This window comes from Nipponia nippon, unplaced genomic scaffold, assembly GCF_047370975.1.
Source record: "Nipponia nippon isolate SJK-2023a ecotype South Korea unplaced genomic scaffold, ASM4737097v1 scaffold_6, whole genome shotgun sequence".
Lineage (NCBI taxonomy): Eukaryota > Metazoa > Chordata > Aves > Pelecaniformes > Threskiornithidae > Nipponia > Nipponia nippon.
The window spans coordinates 77773446-77792126 of record NW_028262380.1 but is presented as its reverse complement, the minus strand read 5'-3'; the positions used below and the strand labels follow the sequence as shown (position 1 = coordinate 77792126).

General features: G+C 39.9%; 2 long non-coding RNA genes across 4 annotated transcripts in view; one reads left to right on the top strand and one right to left on the bottom strand.

The window, feature by feature from the left end:
• The window catches only part of LOC148051590 (uncharacterized), a 134996-nt gene that overhangs the window by 74526 nt on the left and 41789 nt on the right, over positions 1 to 18681 (top strand). The window contains exon 12 of one of the 3 annotated variants that reach the window (XR_015699592.1): positions 12762 to 15653. The exons of the other annotated variants lie outside the window; for them this stretch is intronic. This is a non-coding gene — a long non-coding RNA (uncharacterized LOC148051590). Of the gene's footprint in view, positions 1 to 12761; positions 15654 to 18681 lie in introns of those variants that run through there. 3 annotated transcript variants of the gene reach the window in all.
• Positions 908 to 18681, bottom strand: part of LOC148051591 (uncharacterized) — a 46068-nt gene continuing 28294 nt past the window's right edge. The window contains exons 10-11 of the long non-coding RNA XR_015699590.1: positions 15871 to 16032; positions 908 to 10638 (exon numbers count right to left, since the gene is read on the bottom strand). This is a non-coding gene — a long non-coding RNA (uncharacterized LOC148051591). The remainder of the gene's footprint in view (positions 10639 to 15870; positions 16033 to 18681) is intronic.

Genomic DNA, 18681 nt, shown 5'->3' with positions numbered 1-18681 from the left:
ATATGAAGGGTTTTGTTTTTTCTTTTTTTTGGCACCTACAGAAATGTTGTAATCTTCTCTTTCTGAAGCGCATCAGCTTCCTGGGAACTTTGCAACTGTTCAGATTACTTTCATGTAAGTTGCTTGGGAATATTCCCTTCAGATAACTAGACCAACAATACCCAGACAAGGCATTTGAGTATCGCATCTGGAAACAAAACATTTCATATATTGGCATAAATTTTTATGTATGGAATTTTACTTAATACGGCATTAATGTGATTTTAGGTAAAGCTGTCCAACAGGACGGAGCAAATGCTTGAAAGAGTTTTTATTTTACTTCTTTGCTTATACTGTGGTTGGTATAAACTGCTTTTGTTAGTTTAATAACAAGGGTGGGAAGAGGCCAAACACTGGGAGATTAATTTAAAAACTAGCTCAGAAGAATTAGTCACAGGAGAGCAACTTCAGGGTGTCTGGCACATATCAGCATTTTATTTCATTGTAACCAAAATATTGCACACGGATTCATAAAACACATTTGTTGGGTTTTCTTTTAAGTTTCACGGTTTGTTCTTTCTTTTAAAACCTGTGGTAGGTCAGAATTAATGGTAGCAATTTCCTTTGCTAATGACCTCAAATGTACTCTTTTTAAACCCAAGTAGATGCCTTGTTTAAAAAGGGCTGGAGGCTCTTCGAGCAGTATCAAGATAAAACATGAAATGACACTTCTAAATGATGTTATCTACGTTTGTATTAAAAACTGCAGTAAGCCTCAACAGAATTATTTTTGAACTACTGCAAAGTGTATTTAGTATTCATACGCAAAACATTATATATTTATATAGAGGTAGTCTTTGTACAATGATACTAACGTAGATCTGAATGTTATATGTGAGATTATAAAAAAATGTAGTGATCACAGGAATGTAGCAGAAGCTTAATCAGTTTTTTTAAATCGTTATCATCGCTCATGTTTTCCTGGTCAATCTTTCTCCCTTTTGACAGAGAGGAAAAACCATCACAATCCATTCTTTTAAGTAGGATTTTGTAGTTGTATAAGCTGGTTGCTTACTTTCTGTATTTTAAAGTGTCCAACAGGGTAATAGAAGGCTTTGTCAATGTTCTTGGCATGGACTTCATGGATACGCATATAGGGATGTATCTCTGTGTAAAGCATTTGTATGCTTGGACAGCTTGAAGGCGTTTTCATACTACAAAGTTATGTTACTGGAGATCTTACAGCCGCTTGTGTCACAGTTTAAAGTAATCTGTAGAGAAGTTAGGGGTTTTTTTCCCATATTTCATTTTTAGTATTTAGAGCATTTGATCATTATTAATCGGATTCAGACTAAGTGCCAATGAATTCCAAAGGCCTATAGGCCAGAGATGCATCAAGTGACTTTGTCCTACGAAGAGGAAGGAAGGAAGGAAATTACTTGCATGGTGCAGTTTCAGGCTGTGACTCCCTAACTGTTAATACAAAATCTTTGCTGATCTACACAGTGATGCAAATGTGATCCACATCAGGCATGCGAATACAGTTGCATCTCAGGTGAGTGAGCCAGCACACTTAGTTCAATCTTTATGCTTTGAGATATTCTTTAAACACATGCAAACACCCCCAAAAAGCAAAAACCTCAAGTCTGTGGAGTGAGTCTCTACCAGATTGGTAAGTTGTATTGCGTGGCTGCAGCCATTTTGAGCCAGTAGTAGAAGTAAGTCCATAAAGTGGAGGTTCTTGTTTGGTCCATAACTTAAGAGAAACAAATGCCTGGGAAGGCTACCCAATTAATGGACATCTTGTTCATCACTGGCTAGACATGAGTGTGGACATATTTATTTTTACTTACTTCCATGATAGAGAAGACACAGAATTCTGGGTACAGCTGACCTGTTACCAGCAACACTTGTGCTAGCTCAGCAGAAGGCCAAGAAACATGATTTCCAAGCTAGTAAAGAGAGACCAACTCTGATCACTCTCTTATGAGAGGAGGTGGGAGTGGGCAACTGCAAACAGCTTAATTCAAGCGAGCAATGCCATCCATTAGAAATCAAAATAAGCGTTTTTCTCTTAGTGAAAAGAGAGTCTTAGTGTGATAGGTGTACTTTGGTGATGAAAATGCTGTATTTGAAGCACTCTCGTCTCCTCTTTCTTCCCCTTCCAAATGGCAGCTTCACGTTTCAGCAAGGTCGCATCAACACTTCATCTTTCTAAGAAAGATTAATAGTGTGCCATAAAGTTTCCCGTGTGTCTGCATCTCTCTGAGGAGCCTTTAAAACCTTATCTTCTCAGCAGGACCTTTTTTCTTTTTTTTTTTTTTTTTAAACCCAACAAAAACAACAGTAGGGGTTTGCCCCAGTGACCTCACCCAGTCTCTTTGCAGAGTCATAGCAGCTTGCTTTCTGAGTGGATGTAGCTCTGCGCTTCAGAGGTGGCTGCTTTTTAATTAGTTTGGTACTGTTTGTGAAGGGAAGAACTAGATAAAGGTAAGGTATTCAGTGAGGTTTTTTCAAAAGCGACTAATAATCAAACTCTCCGCTTATTTAAGCCAGTCACAGGCTTTAAGAGGAGCTGAGGCAGTGGACGTTTATGAAAAATCCATCACTGCACCGCTGGGTTATTTTAAAATAAACAGGAATCAAATGGAGCTTCCTTTGGTTACCCCTTCATTTCTTCCATAGGGTTTTCTAGTTGATGACTGAAAGAAATGGTTCACCTCTCCATTTTCCAAGCATGGAGATGTCAATGGACTCTTCCCTTTCTGTAGGTGTTAACATGTGGAAATACTGTTTCTACTTTCTATCTATAGCATGTTAGTTTCTGGCATGTGCACAAAGACAGGCTGTGTTTACTTTCAGGTACTGTTTACATAGTTCCTCTGGAACTCGGTTTAATGATTTCCCTTTTGATTCATCTGCAGAACAAAACAACTTTTTATGGGTTTGTACCAATGACTTGAAATGGTTGAAAAGTCATTTAAATGCATTTCTTTACCTTCCTTTTTGCCAGTGTCATTTTTCTGAATCACCTTTGTAAAGCAGTGGCAAAATTTTTCATGCATTTCTAGATGGCTCTGCACATGCGGGTTTTTATTTAAATGCATTTGCTGTCAGATGTTTTGTGCAAGTGCCATCCTGGGGCAGCTTGTTTTAAGACAGAAGCTTTCCAATGCAGGTAAAGTACTACCAGAGCACCTATGGGGAAGTCATGTCTATTAAGAGCACAGCTCTGATTTTTGAAGTTTATTTCTTGTTCTCAAGCACAGCACGTATCCTACCCTATCATATAATTTCAAAGGATCCTTTGAACAAAAAACCTACACGTAGAACTAGTGTTTGGGGGGTGTGTGTGTGTGTGTGTGTGTGTTTAATTTATTTTTTTATTAAGCTCCTTATTACTGATGAGGGCCTGATCATAATCCTGGAAGCTTTACTACTCTTCATTTGCCCTTTAAACCTGGAATGAACGAAAGTATAGCCTGTGAAGAGCGGGAGATTTGTATTTCCTCGTCGAGCATTTTTACAAGAACAGAGAAGCAGTCCATCCGCACCACCCTAGCTCTTCCAGTCTTCCTATCTCTGCACTGTCTCAGGCTTTGATTTCTGAAGTATTTTCCTCAATTAAGAAAAATCTTAGACAGTAGCCAGCGTAGGAGCAAGCTTTGATGCTTTGAGGATTTCTGCCTCACGATGGGTATGGGTATGTCTTTTCCATCCCGTGCTTCCGAGGCCCAGCTAATGTTCGTTTGTGTCCCACAAAGGCCCACAGACTCGCAGCACACAAACAGCTAGAGCAAAGCGGGGACGAAGCAGGACAGCATCAAAGGCCTTTTTGTGAAAATATGGACAATGCTATAAAACTAACCTTGTGTTAACCTACCGAAGAACAGAGGAAAAGGATTCTGAATGCCAAAATATAGAGAGATGTGTGAAAGGGAAAACTTATACAAAAGTAGGCAGACTGAATAAAACTATTTATCTTTAAGCCACACAAGTCATGGTAATTAAATTAGGTCAGGCTGGCTATAAAGCTACAAAAAGCAGGCTGTAACTAATTTAGAAAGAGACAGAGAAGACCTGAAAAGAAAACAGATTGACAGCCCCCTATTATTTTTTATCTAATCAAGGCAACAAAACTTAAGAAAGAGGAAAAGGGAAAAAAATACAGCACCACATTGATTTATCAAGATTTTCTCTCAAACCATTAGGATAGACAAAAGCACGTAGTCACATCTTTGATGTGTGAAGGTTTTCACGTTGTTATTGGTGCTAACTGAGGGTTGCATGCATACAGATTTTACCCCTGAGAAAAACAGGATAATTGAATGCCTTAAAGTTCAGAAAGTGGTGGAAAGTATAATAAAGAATAAAGCCAAGCTGAGCTTTATCATTACAGTATCATTTCACGGGATCGTTCTGAGCATCCCTATGATTTGCTGTTATGTGCAGGGAAAAATCCTAAACATCTGTGAAAAGAGGACAATTAGACTTTTATTTCAAACCATTTCTTCATAAAACCCACCTGCCTGTTTGTATCAAAACAACCCTTTTTGAAAATGCTTTCAAATATTTGCTTTGAATTTGAATGTGTCAGGTTGTATAGGGTGTGGTAACTACCATTCTTGGAAGTTCAGAAGGGAAAGATTAGGAGTTTATTTATAGGTGTGGATGCAGGCTCATTAAACAAGGTTTAACATAATATTTCAGTTGATTTCTGTGATAGTTTTCCTTCTCCAAGTGATTAGAAAAATTAGCATTCTAAGGCTGTCTGAAGGGCGAAGAGGACTGTGTGAACAAAATGGGGGAAGGGAATAGACAAAAAGCCCAGCTTGGTTTGTGTTAGTGTTTAATAGCAAACAACCCTTTCCCACCCTGCTTCTTTTTTATGCCTGTTTTAGTTTTAAGTAACTTACTTCTAAAGGTGTTCCAGCAGCAGATGACGCTCAGCCACTACAGTCATCTCAAATAAGATACGAACTTTGCCCTGTGAAGAAAATATTTGAGGTTGTCAACACAATTAAGGGGTTGCAAATTCTCTGTGAAAATGGAAATGCCCTCCCATTTCTACCAATAGGTCCCTAAGGGTGAAGTTTTGACCCCGGCGAAGTCAATGGAAACTTCGCTCTCTTTCATTAACACAGGAGTCACCCCTCATCCCATCTTGCACTTGTGACAATGAAATGTGGATAGTAAAGGAGAAACTGTCTCATTGGGGTATTGCCTGGAGGTAACACCTTTTCCAGACAATGAGAGAGAGACTTTGAGAGATGATCAGAAAAGGTACACAAAAATGCCTAAGTCAGAAAGGGGGAGCAGGCGGGGGAAAAGCAACATTAAGCATTTCTTCGTGCAGAACCTGGCCCTGGGTCTGGCCTGATACCTCAAAGGTAGAGAAGGAAGAGAAATCATTTGAAAAGGGCTCCAAGAGGGAGAGTGAACTCTGCTCACTGCAGGAAAATGTAGTAGAGAGAACATAAGCAGTCAAAGCTGGCTTGTCACTTTTTCAAAGCTGAACTGGCACCAGCAAGCAGGGCTTATTTCTCTTTGAGAGAAGAGGAAGCTCTCGCCCTTCAACTTGAAGAGCACTCAAAGATCCTCGTCAATAGAAAGACAGAATTTTAGCAAGAAGTTGCAAAATTAATTAACAGAACCCCAGAGCATCGGCCCAGATTTGGCCCCAACATAGGTTCAGAGGTTCCCAGTGGTTTTGTGCCAAAACTTGTTGGCAAAACTTTCTCTTTCCCCTTCATGCCTCCCTTCCTCCACCTGCCGCCTCATCCATCTTCTTCCTCCCCATCCCTCGCTGCTGACACCACACTTCTTCGTGCTGCTGCCCTCTCCCCACCGCCTCCTCTTTGCACATCTGCTGGCACTGGCAGAGGCTCCAGGGATGGTCCTCTGGCTCCATCCCAAGCTGAGCCAGATCAGGACAGCAGAACTTAATTTCTCGAGCCCCGAGCCCCTTCTCATCTCTACTGTACAAGTATATAAACATTAACACTGCAAGACTTTTTTTTTTTCCTCGTCTGTCACTTTAAGTCACTTACGTATAACGAATTGCTAGCAGAATGGGTCACTTCCAAGGACACAGACATTTCCTCTGACTTGTGCAATATTGAATTAATATATTGTGGAGAGGTCAAGATCACAACCCTTTTCCTCCTAATTTTTCCTGCGTTGAGAACAGAACGCGTTTGGGAATGGCTGCTGTGGCACTTGCTGGAACAAGACAGAGCAGAAACAAAATTACTCTACCTTATGACTGAACTTCCAGCACACTGATTTGAAATGTCTAAAAGCCACTTACAATTGTCATAAACTCACAAGGAAGGTAGGCCACCATTTTCAGATATCTATGTCTGACATTCTGTCTTACTCCTTTACTTGAGATCTTACTTAAATAATCTCTTTGTGTGCTTAATGTTTAGTGAACAAAGTGGAGCCCTGAATATATCAGAAACTGCCAGTGGAGGTGGGCTGAGGCGCCAAGAGAAGAAAGAGCTGTTACCAGGTGCACAGTCCTGCTAAAAATTACTAGCCAGAGAGTAATATAGAACCAGATTTTTTAAAGATAAACCATACAGCCAGGTCTGAACTCCAAGATATCAGTATAGTAATTTACCGCTCTGTGCAGCGTTCACATGTAGCCAGTATGAGCCAAGGGACTGAATTAAACCTGCTGAGTTTGGACAGATTGGCTTTTACTTCATTTTATTGCTTATAGGTAAATGGGGACCTGCCAACCTGCTATAGATTCTGGATCTACAGGATTTGGACCATAATATCTTGTGTTTTATTGTGTTTCTCTGAAAGGACCCCTCCTATTTAACTAGAAGCTGTAGTTTCTACTATTTTTTCTGTTTTATACTTAAGGTAAATTGGAGATGGCACAGAGCAGTAGAAGAGCAACAGCCTTTAGAAGCCCTCTCCAAAATCAGAGTTTGTGAAATACTTTCCAAACATCCGCATGAACAGTGCTACATCAACCTTCCAGCCAACTGGTTAAAAAGAGCGTCCTTTAATCTAAACCATGTTCCTTGGGATTTCTTAATGAAATTAATTCTTCATCTTCTTTTTATACTTTGCCAGTGAGAAACTGACTGGTGGTCATTACCTCCGAGTCCTCTCCCCTCACTGTTTCTCTCAGTTTTGGCACAATGCTGTACATTTTCATTGCGTGGGGATCTCCTCAAACAAAGGAAAATTATGAAACTGTCAGATCAGATTTCATATATTGCTCTTGGCATTGCACTCACTAGACCTGGTACACAGTGAATTTTGAAAGCCTCTGATCTTTTATAACCATTTCCAGTCTTACACATACATTTTAAAGTTCTTCATCTGCAGTGACTGGGAATATAATTATTAAAGCTGAGGTAATTTGGATATTTTCTTTCCGTAAAGATATATAGAGTGATCCATAAATCATTTCCAATGTTTCATTATCCTTTCTGCTACACTTCTTATTGTTTTATTAAGACTCTGAATTTATTTCTTTCACCTTTTCTTTTTTTTTCCCTCCTGCTAGGGATATATAATGCTTTAGAACTTAAAACCAAGGTGCTTAGATGTAACAACAGATTAATCCGGTTTGTTATATTTTCAGCACCTTTGTTTTTTAAGTCAGATTTGTGCTTCCTTTTATTATGTTTTTCACTTTGTGATTTTATAAAAAGTGTTCTTTTACCTCTACGCATCTTTGATTTAGTAGATTTACATGCTTATATAAATGGCAAAATGCTTGAAACTATGTCAACAAAAAAGGGTATTACATTTTTCTATATCTCTGATACACAAGGTGGGATAAAATCAGGGGGGTTTGTGACTGCTGTTCTAGAAGGGCGGAGTTAAGGTTACTCAGGTATTGGTCAGAAAGTGTGCCTATGGGAATGAACGCTGAGAATGGGTTGAGAGTGGTGAGCTCCTCCTAGGTCTTATGGCACCGTAAAATAGAGACCTCAAGGACACACAATCTTTTTTTCTCTTCCCAGACTGCTGTGTCAATCTGAAAGCCTAATGATCATGCATTAGCACCTCAGCTATTAACCACCTTGTGGGCTGGGACGCGCCTGATTTCTCTGCACTATTGTGTTCCTCCTCAGTTCAGGGAAATCAACCAAACTGAAGCTACGTTGACCTTTTGAGGCTTAAATAGAAGAGAAGATCCCTTGACACCAAATTCTTTAACTGTATTTATACAGTCATTCTCTTGGCCAACTCAGCGGGCCACACAATGGATTTCCAGAGCTGAAAGCATGAGCCTTGACAACTACAGTCTAAATGAAATGAAAAGGCTAAGCTTGCTGGAGAACATTAACAGGCAGAAATCCCATGTTATTTGTGGGATCGTAACTCAGCAGTAGCAACTGAGATCAATCACACGCGACTTCTTTAGGAAAGAATAGGTTTTCTGGAACAATTGGCTGAGATGACAGGTTACTCAGATGTCTTTTCTGAATGCAAACAAAACCAAACCATACTATCTTTAATGCTTGCCTTATAAACTACTTTTTACCACTTCTGAATCCCTTCCCTCCTTTCCTTCGCTCATACGAGCACTTAAATTGAAAAGGGGGAGTTATTTTGTAAATGTCTCTCAAATTTCTGATTGTACTTCCCTTCTTACTTGTACAGCTCACGGACAAGTCAGAGCAGCCTATCTGCATTCCTTTGTTATGAATACAGTAGACTTTTTAATTGTGGCTGCCACTGTTTCCAAAACCATTTCTTAGTAGCCTTTTCATCCTGTCTAGGAGATCAGTAACTTTCTCAGAAGGATTATTTTTATCCTTTCTGTTTTTCAATTCCTTTCCATTTTTCTTGGCCATCTACTTGGCCACGTAGCCTACTATTCAAGTTCCATCTGCTTTTCTTAGCTCAGATGAAAGTCCTTCCTTATCTACGTATCAAATGTTGGTCTCCTGCCCCAGTATTTCTTTTGACTGATCCTGTTATCAGTTCCATATCCTGATCGTTTGAAATTTCAGGTAGTACATTCAGATAGCATATAGTATTTCAATGTAGCTACTTTCAGTTCTGTTTATTCATAAATCATCCTGAATTGATGACATTAAATCTGTCATCTCGCTTAGTGAAGAGCTCTGCATGAGGCACGAGTAGAGTTTCCTTCACTTTTTGTCTTCAGCACAATAAGCTTTCCTACCTCTATTCACTGTTTGGGGTTTTTTTTCATCAGATGACTATTGCTTCTCTACATATTGAAATACCATTCTATGTTAGTGAGAGTAAGGTGCCGCAATTCTTGCAAGGTAAAGAGCTTCCCCAGCCCAATGGTACACCAAAAACATGGCTGGGTTGAATTGGGACATCTTGGAAACAAATCATTCCCAAGCCATCAGGGAATAAATCCTTGTGGATTCTTCTCTTAGCTGAGAGTCTCTTTCTTATTTCAGAGAAATTCCAAATTTAGCTCAGCTAATTTTTCCTGCACTGGGAAGATATGTGTAATGTCTCTGAGAGAAGGACATTAAAATATTTTTCCTTAATGAGGTTTGTGGGTAATATTGCCCACGTTGGTCTTAACAAGCAGCAAAAAGAGGCTATTGCCTAGAGAAACTCTGCAATTCATTAGCTAGTTTTATCTTTCTTTCAAAGAAGGAAAAAAAAAAAAATCTGACTGATATGCCCATCCAACGCTCTCTGAAAAGAAACAATTCTTCAGCCAGACCATTCCCTTCGCTAACAACAAAGCCAAACAAAGACAACTCATACATTAACTTTTTTGATTCTCAAAGAAGAAAGCCTATAATCCAACAAAGAAATGTTTTAGATTTAGTGACAGGTTTTGCTTTTGGAGGCAAATATCAGTGCACAGAAGGGAAAGAGAAATATGCCAAGGTTATCAGCGAGTGTAATGTGGAGGAAAGTAGTCTTTAATGAATACAAAGGCAAGCGTTTTAGGGGAGGGTTCCCATGTTTAACAGAACCCTAAGCTTTGCTCCAAGTGATACGGGCAGAAAATCTGTGAGGTTTGGTTCACCTTGTGACCAAGCACATTAGGGAAGCTGCTATACAGCACCAAGTTCAGTATGGAGATTATTACACCACTTAACCTTATCCTCAGGTCAGGCCCTCCTAGATCCATTAACTGTCATTTTGTTTCCTCCCGCTTTCAAAAGCCCTTGAGATGGTCTGAAAATAAAAGGCCTGTTTTACTTCAAATCATTTAGCGTGGATGTAGCTTTGATCTCCTAACCTTTAGCAAAGCAGGGCAGCACTAGAGCATTGCGGCATCGCCGTGGCACAGCATAAGCAACCTCGCGTGACACTGGTAACTCCGGCATCCAAGACACCATTTCCTATTACCGGGACTTTCATCATGTTACTAGCTGGTAGAGTCAATAATTCCAACTTCTAGAGATTAGTAAGATTCTCACAAAATAATGCGTGAACTTAATTCTATTTCATTTTTTAACATTTCTTGAAAGTGCCCCACCGCAGTTCAGGAGAAGAAGAAGGGAAACATTTACTTACCCAAAGGAAAAGAAAGGTGACTCGCATTGGGCTGAACACCAAGGCAAAGGAGGCCACGTGGCCAGCACACGTTGCACTCCAGCTGTTCTCAGCTGCAGGATGGTCCTCTGGAGGCTGGCATAGATTCGAGTCTCCTGATGGTGTCTTACTTTACCGCAGGACCTTTATATAGATTTTTAAATTAGGCTTTAGGCAAATAACCCGAATCATGGCTCCCCTGCATATAAAATGGAACCAACCGGACCTGCTTAATCTAGAGGAGTGATGAGCTTTTAATTTGTAAATACATATGAAGCATTAAGATTGAAGACAGTATAGCATGTGTAGTACAATAACAAGATAACTTATCATCTTATTAACGGAATTAATTGATCAGCCTTTCTTAAATGAACAGTGAAAGGAAAAAAGCTTTTGTTTAAATACAATATTGGTTTACTTTGCTATAAGGGTTTAAGACATATTATTACTAGAGGTGGTCTTAAATACAAGTCTCATGGTATCCTTAAGCCGTAACTCTTGGGACCAACTCGTTCCTTATACCTCTTCCTCTGAGCGGGAATGTTGCAACAGAGCACAGTTCAGCACTACATGCTTCATTAAAGGAGCTTATATAGCATCCTCTAGGCCTATAGGTCCGGTGGGAACCTTTGGCAGACACAGAAATACTTTGCAAGACTGTGGGAATGCTGATGACCTGACAATGATTTATAATATCGCATTAGAAAAATAAATACCTGTATAATTTGGCAGAGCCCGTCAAGATGGATAAAACAAAGATTTGCCAGTAACGATGCTGTGCAGCTCTCCAAACCACTGAACCTGCTGGTTAGCCTCGGCCTCTATTTCCTCCAAACCCTCATAAAAATTTATTGCAGATGGGTACTAAGAAACTACAGGAAAATCCTTCACTGTTCTAGCAGCATCTCTGCCTTATGGTAGTCTTGCAGTAACGTTCCCCCCCCCCACCCCAGCAGGAGAGGTTTTCTCCAGCCCAACATGGTTTAATCCTCTCTTACAAATGGCAAAGAAAAAAATTTATCGGCCTACCTGGGATAGCCAAGGGCTGAAGTATCAAAAAGCTGTATATGAACAAGAGAGACTTAAATCACACTTGCAATTGCAGGCGTAGTTTCAGCTGCTGTGTGAAGAGCCCTGACACTTTTCTCAGCCCAGGTATTATTTTGCTCTGGGGGCTGATGGTAACTAACTGCCCAGTATATCAAAACAAGACAGTCTCGTGTAATTTGGCTTCTCTTCTGCTATGTATTCATCAATACATCAGGAGGAAAAAAAGCCCAACCGAAAGCAAACTTGGGCAACAGTGTGCTTTGGAGCTGACTGAAGGCCAGAGTAATGGGGCGCGCTGGGGACCAGGACTTGGCATGTGCCGCATCCTTTTGTACTGCTCGCTGAGCAGAAAGGCATGACGGATCCAGCTGGAGATGCTGTACCGATAAATCTTCTCTCAGACTGGCGAACCCCAGCATAGCACAGACCTGGCACTGGTGGCCATACACTTGTACAACATTCATTTGTATCATCCCAAATGTAACAGGTATATAAGTAGATACTGGGAGTTGTGGGCTGCAGTCACTCACCATCCGCAGGAAGCGTGCCTGTCCCACCCTGCCAGCAGGCCCCGCGGCTGGCAGGAGCTCCGGCTGTGCCCAGGCTGTGCCGACCTGGAACAGGAGCTGAGCAGAGCTCTGAGCTCCTGCACTTTTCTGTGCTCACGTGTGATGGCCCAGCTCTACGTAAAGACAGCCGTGGCTGTGTATGAAACAGAGTGCTGCTTATTTCTGAGCAGTATGCAAGCAACCCAGGCTCTCTAGAGGAAAATAGCTAAGCCATGGGTTATCTGATGACGTGACAGCAATAGTTTAGAGAGATGTGGTCCTAAAGCCCTGGTGTGTCCCTTTGACCTTGACGCAAGTACCTGCCTACTTTTAAAATTAAAGATGACCGGTCTGAACCTTACTGACTTCAAAAGGCCTACTCCACAGATTCAGGATGTGCACCTGATTAGTTCATTTGCAGAACCATGCTCTTGTCTAGCCAGATGTCTGAAAACAGATAATCTATCATCACAGAGGTGAGAGTTAAAGATTGACACGGTAAGTTGGTCTGGGATAATAATTTTCTTTTCCCCAACGAAAATCTGTTGTATCTAGATCTGCAGGTTACTAATGTAGTATGTGGATTTACCAAAATGTTTCTCTGTGCACACAATTCTTGCAAAAAATGAACATTATCTATTATTCTTTCTACTTACTGTAATGTGCTAGTGAATCTACTGGGGAATTTCAGTCTGTGGAATTTGGGATCTTAGTCCTCGACCAGGAAAGTCTGAGAACTGAAAGCTGCATTTGCTGGAAATATCAGGAATTGGGATGTGGAATTCAGGACATGTGGAATTACAAATACCAGTAACAGACGTCTTAATTTTTTCCAAATATTTGTTGGTATGGCTTGTCTGATCACATACATCACATGTATTTCACTGGTAACAACTGTTCTTTGTCATGAAATGTATATGAAATTTAAGCTTATCCTGTGTATTGTTGTTAGTGCTTTTTTTAAAAAAAAAAGAATTATTAAGCACTGAAAAATCCAAAATAGAAAAGAGGACTTTTTAAACATGAAAAAACGTGACAAGCATGTACAAGCATTTTGAGAACTGATTGGTATTCCGTAATGAATAGCATGAGAATAAATTATAGCAACGCAAAATCTTATTAAAGGATATTGAAAAGCATAAAATCTCCTTAGTAAAAAGCAAGCCATAGGACAAGTGCAAGAGTTAACCAAGTATCTGATTCAGTTATACACGCCCTGAATCGAGATTAAATGTATAGAGATGTGTTAGTACGATTTTGTTATTATAACTACTGCCATTCATTAAGAGGTTACTGATACAAAGAGATAATCTCCTACAATACTTTTGGCTGTGTTATTAAGGGTACAGTTCTAAATAAATTTTACATTGACTATGAAGCATGCTTTGTGCATTCCTGGCGACAGTAGGTTAAATCTCAAGATAACCACTTCAGACTGGCTGCATACTTTAGAATTTTTCCCCCTTCACAGTTGTTAAAACTTTATAGAGCCTCAAAACATATCCAGATGGACAGTAACTGTGACTGCCACTTATGAAACCAGTATAATCTAGCACAATACACAAAGTAGGGTAAGTGTGGAAGGAAAACAAGTTCTGAATAGAGGACCTCCTTGGAATATTGGATCAGCCATCAGACACACCAATTCTGTTTAGACAGGCCTGTTATACACACCCAAATGTTCCGCAAAACAAAGCACACCCCCAACCTTTCACCACTGCAACTCCTAAACACTTCTGCCCAAGGGTGGTCTTCACCCTGCTTGAGGCAGTATTTGTGCCTACATCTTTATTCACAAAATGAAGCATTGGTTTCCATAGTTTTTTGGCAAAGCTGAGACACATAAACCATGTTCTTCCTCTCAGAGGAATATCGTATCTTGGCAGTTTCATTTGGGTCTGACCTTTTCAAATATGCAATAGCAAAAGATGAACAAATAGATCACTGTACCATCGCGCAGCCCTTCTGTCTCCAGCGGATTCCCCCGCACACCTCCTTCAGCCTACTTGTGCGAAGCCGGGATAATCATAAATAACATAACCAGAGCAGAGAATATGGTCAAGATAAAACTATTGTTATTTGAAATGATAGTCTTTGTTCACTTGTTGGATAATGTCTGCTAAACACACCAAACAGCAATATATAGTGGCTTCTATAGATTTTTTTTTTTTTGTGCTGAGCACAAAAATAATACATACTTTTTTGCATACAGTATGCATATATCACAACAGGATGATTAGGTAATGCAGCCATGAAATAAGAAAAAAAAACAAACAAACCTTGGCAGATTTACAGCAACTAAATCTATGGCTTCATTCCTCACGCCAGCTAGAATGGGTGCTTTATTCAACGGAACTTAATTCTGACACCTATTTCTACGTATATGTTGGCAGAGACACATCTGAGTACAGCAGGCATTCTCAATTATTTCCTTATTTGTCACATTTCACCCATTTCCAACTTACAAGTTAACAAATAAAAAAATGTTTTGGGAATTTGTGATTTTAATTCATGGTAGTTCATCCCCTTTCCTGCCTTTCTCCCTTTCCTTTCAATTCATTGTAGTCGCATTATGCGTTAAAACCCTGGTGCAACTGTTCAAGTTGCATACCTGCTGCTTGTGGAGAGACCGTGTTTTTAAAAATATTGTGCAGAAGGACAGCGTCTCTTAACACACGGTAGAAGTGCTGTGTTTTAGTTTGCTGGTTTTCAGGAAAGATTGCTTACCATATGTCTTAGCAGAGCCTTCTCTTCTTTTCCAAGAAACTGGCTAAGGGAGTTAAGATTATTTAATTTCTTTTTCTTGTCTTTTTGTATCATGATTAGAGATTGGCACGTGAAGTATTTAATTAAGCTGTGAATACTGCTGTGTATTACTAAGTTAAACGAATTCTGTGTTATTCAGCTACCTCTGACCAACAAACAATTAAAAGTAAAAAAAGTTAAGTAAAACCTAAATAATCCTGGAGTCTTTTAACCAGCCGTAGTATACAACGCTCTTCTATTGAATAAGGAAGCCATCATTAAGGCTTTTGTCAAAGCAAAAGAAAAAAAAAAAAAAAGTTGTTCTGATATTTTTGTTTGGGTTTTCTTCATGTTGCAAACAAAGCTCCAGCCTTTAGCATTTCAGCTCAGCTCCGTTTTGTACCAGAGGTGACTGAGCCACTTGAGCAGTCGGGTGCATGTAAATGTGCTGAACAAGAACCAGATCATAAACAAAAGCACGCTGGGGCTTCAATAAGCAAAGCACAAGAGCAGAATATTAACCACGAATCCTGCCTAGGTAAAAATTCCTTTTGCTTGGTCATGGCACGTAACAAGGTTTCATGCCTCTCTTTCTGGCACGTCTGGTGCCACAGACTCCCCAGGAACCTTATTTCATTCAGATGTCTGCTTCCTAATAAGCTGATCTTCAGAGGAACAGCTATTTACTGATTCCTTGCTGGGTTACACCTTTAGCACATTATTTTCTCTCACAGTAGTTCATGAAATAGGAAACTCACTGCATCAGGCAACTCAAACCAGAAGCAATTGCAAGAACACTCATGCAGCCAACACTGGGAATATGGGATTCCCTCATTTACCTGCAGAAATTATTTAAAAATTGAACAATCCCTTCAAGTGGCTTAAGCGCTAATTAGGTATTCTAGGGTATGTTAGAAAATAGACTGTGTCATTAAACAATACTGTTTTAAACATGAGTATATAAAAAAGCGGTAAAAGTGATTTAAATATGACTGTGTCGTCTTCACGCCTTGTGGCTGTATCTGCTTCATACCTTTTAGTTTTTCAGGCTTGCGCCTTTGAATAGGAGGAGACCACCACGTCACGGGCTGATTGTTAAAATACATTTCCTTCACCCATTCAGTCTGTCCAAACGCTTGCAGTTGTGGAAATGTTCAGCACGCGCCTTTAGTGAATTATGGCTGTATGAGGAAGCCTGGGAAAAGAGAGAAAAAAGAGACTTCGTGACTTGACTCCTCCCTGTAGTTTACGTCTCTCAATTTTTCAAGTCTTGGTTTTAAGTTTGACCATTTTCTTATCCAGAATGTCCCCTTGAAGGCCAGCTACCTCCTAAATTTGCCACGTTGACAAAATAACCAAAAGATTCCTGTTAGCTAGACGTGAACAATTACTAAGTCCATTTTAAAATATTTGTTTTCCCTCAATATTTTTGCACTAGATTTGCTTCTTAAAGCAAAAAGTAACACAGTTGAAGAACGGCTGGAAGTATTGAGCTAGCTAAGTATGAGAAGCATGCACGAGAGTGTTACCTCTTGGATGTAGTTATTCAATATTATCATTGACCGTCATTATTTCATCATGTCAGCAGAAAATAGGATGCATTTCATTTGGGAATTAGTATGCTTAGCTGGAGGGAGTGCTTTTCTAAATGTCCTTCAGTCATTAGTGAACTTGAGGAGCTAGATTACAGTATAAAGCTGTCTTCTTGCGTCTGATAGATCTGTTTAAACCTAGGTGGTCTCTGCTGATTTCACTGAAATTGAATGAATTTAATTCACAGTAATTGGAACTGGAAACAGTCTATGTAATGAACAGACTCTACTATGTGTAGCACCGTTAAAGGGTAACGTAAGAAAAGCTGGGCTTGACACAGAATACAGCCACAGACTAGTGAAAATAACACATTTGAATACGCAAATGGTGTTCTCTAGCAAGATTCTGAATTAGTAAATTGTGAATCTAAAGTCATAATTAGTGGCATTTTTCCAGATGAAGGAGAAGGACTTAGGATTAATGAAAAGATGCGTTAGTTTTGTCTCCATCATCGGACTACAAAAATAAAAAACTAGAAAGACAGACAGGAGAGAGATATTCTCCTGAACCACAGCTACTCAGAAACCTTCCTGTTCTCGCTCCTCCCAGCCTTTTCTTTTCCTTTCAGGCCCATTTGGACAAACATCAGTCAGTCTCGTTACTTTAGTCTTTTTTTGCTGATGTTCTGTGGGTTTCCAGTTTTTTTCTGCATAACCTGAAAAATTTGTATTTGCATCACAAGCTGACCAAAATGTTCTTTAATTATTTCCCAGAAGCTTTGCTTCGTTCTCTGAGTGGGCACCACTGTGTTGCTACAGTGAAGGGCTTGTCAACACCCCCATTATAGATGTCTAATTTTGCAGGATACTCTAACCCAGCTGACTTAATTGCGTACAGCTACAATTCCTTTTACAAGATTTCAGGAAAGATGTCAGTTATTTAACATGCTTACATTGAAATAACTTGGCTTTTTTCTTTTTTGGGGGGTCTCAAATGTGATGGGAAAAAAAAGGCCAATCGCCACAGAGTCAAGATTTGCTAGGTTGCTTCTCATCAAGGTAGCCCTTCATTCCCATCTGCATGTTGTCTTTCGCACCTACCAGTTTTTAGACTCGAGTATCTGTCACTCCAAATGCCTTCCAGGAGAACTTAGTACCCAGCTGATTTCTTGGTAATGTCTTTGTTTCTCTCACTTTTAATCCTTCTGCGACTTTCAGGACACATGAGAGAGAATCAATTTTTAAATCACCTATTAGAACATCAAAGTTTTACAAACGAGATATTGAGGGACACCCGCTGCTTCAGCTGGGTAGCACACACCACCCATGTGTGGCCCACACGTGGCCTCTGTCACTATGAGTAGGTACTTTAGATACTAAATAGATATAACTATATTTAGCCCTGGGATATCTTCTACCAGTGGCTGGAGAAAGCACACATTAGCTTCTTGTGAGCGATGGTATTGCCACTGCCAGGAGTTGTCCCCTCCTAGTATAGGTAAGAAAGGTATCTTCATACTTGTGAGGCCTTCAGAAGTTTTCAGAGCATTTGGATTAGGTTCAGATAAAACTCTGGCTTTCTGAGTATTTATGTATGAAAAATCTTAGAACTATTTGAAAACTGTCAAGAATACCTTCTGCATTTGTTCAGTCCAAAGGGAATTTAAAAATTCAGATCAGAGCAGCTGAGGGTGAGAGAAAGTTCATCCCTTATCGGTCATCCAAATTTGCTGAGGCAATTTTATGAAAGCAGTGAAGTGAATGCAGAAACTAAACCCAGGGACCACTTCATAATGCTCTAGCCAAAAACAAAGCAGAAAAAAGAGCAGGCGTTGCTACTATAGCTTACATCATGTATAACTTAAATGAAAGGGAACAGGATCGAAATAAAGTGTGTGGGCGAGGCAGGCAGACACATAGCGTTGGAGATACAAGGTCAAATATGAAAAGCTTTCTTCCAAACTGAAATCTGGGGAATTGTCAACAAGTCCCCGTCCACACGGAATAAGTGAAAATGTGATGGCGAGGGGCCTGATGATAACCCTAGGACAAATGCTGCTCTCCTTCAGCCTGGCGTCAATTCAGACATCTTCCGGCTGCGCTGGGACTGCTTTGCATTGCTGTTCGGTAGAGCTGGAGCAGAGTTTCACCCTGTATCATAACACATTTATCCCCAAGGCGAATGTATGCATCTGGTTTTGTATTCAAGTTTTTTCTTAGGCAGTTCAATAGTTTCTTGCTAGTAGCCTCAGGGATATTTAAATACGATGAACCCTTTACCTGCAGGACCATAAAAAGAGAAGAGCTAACAA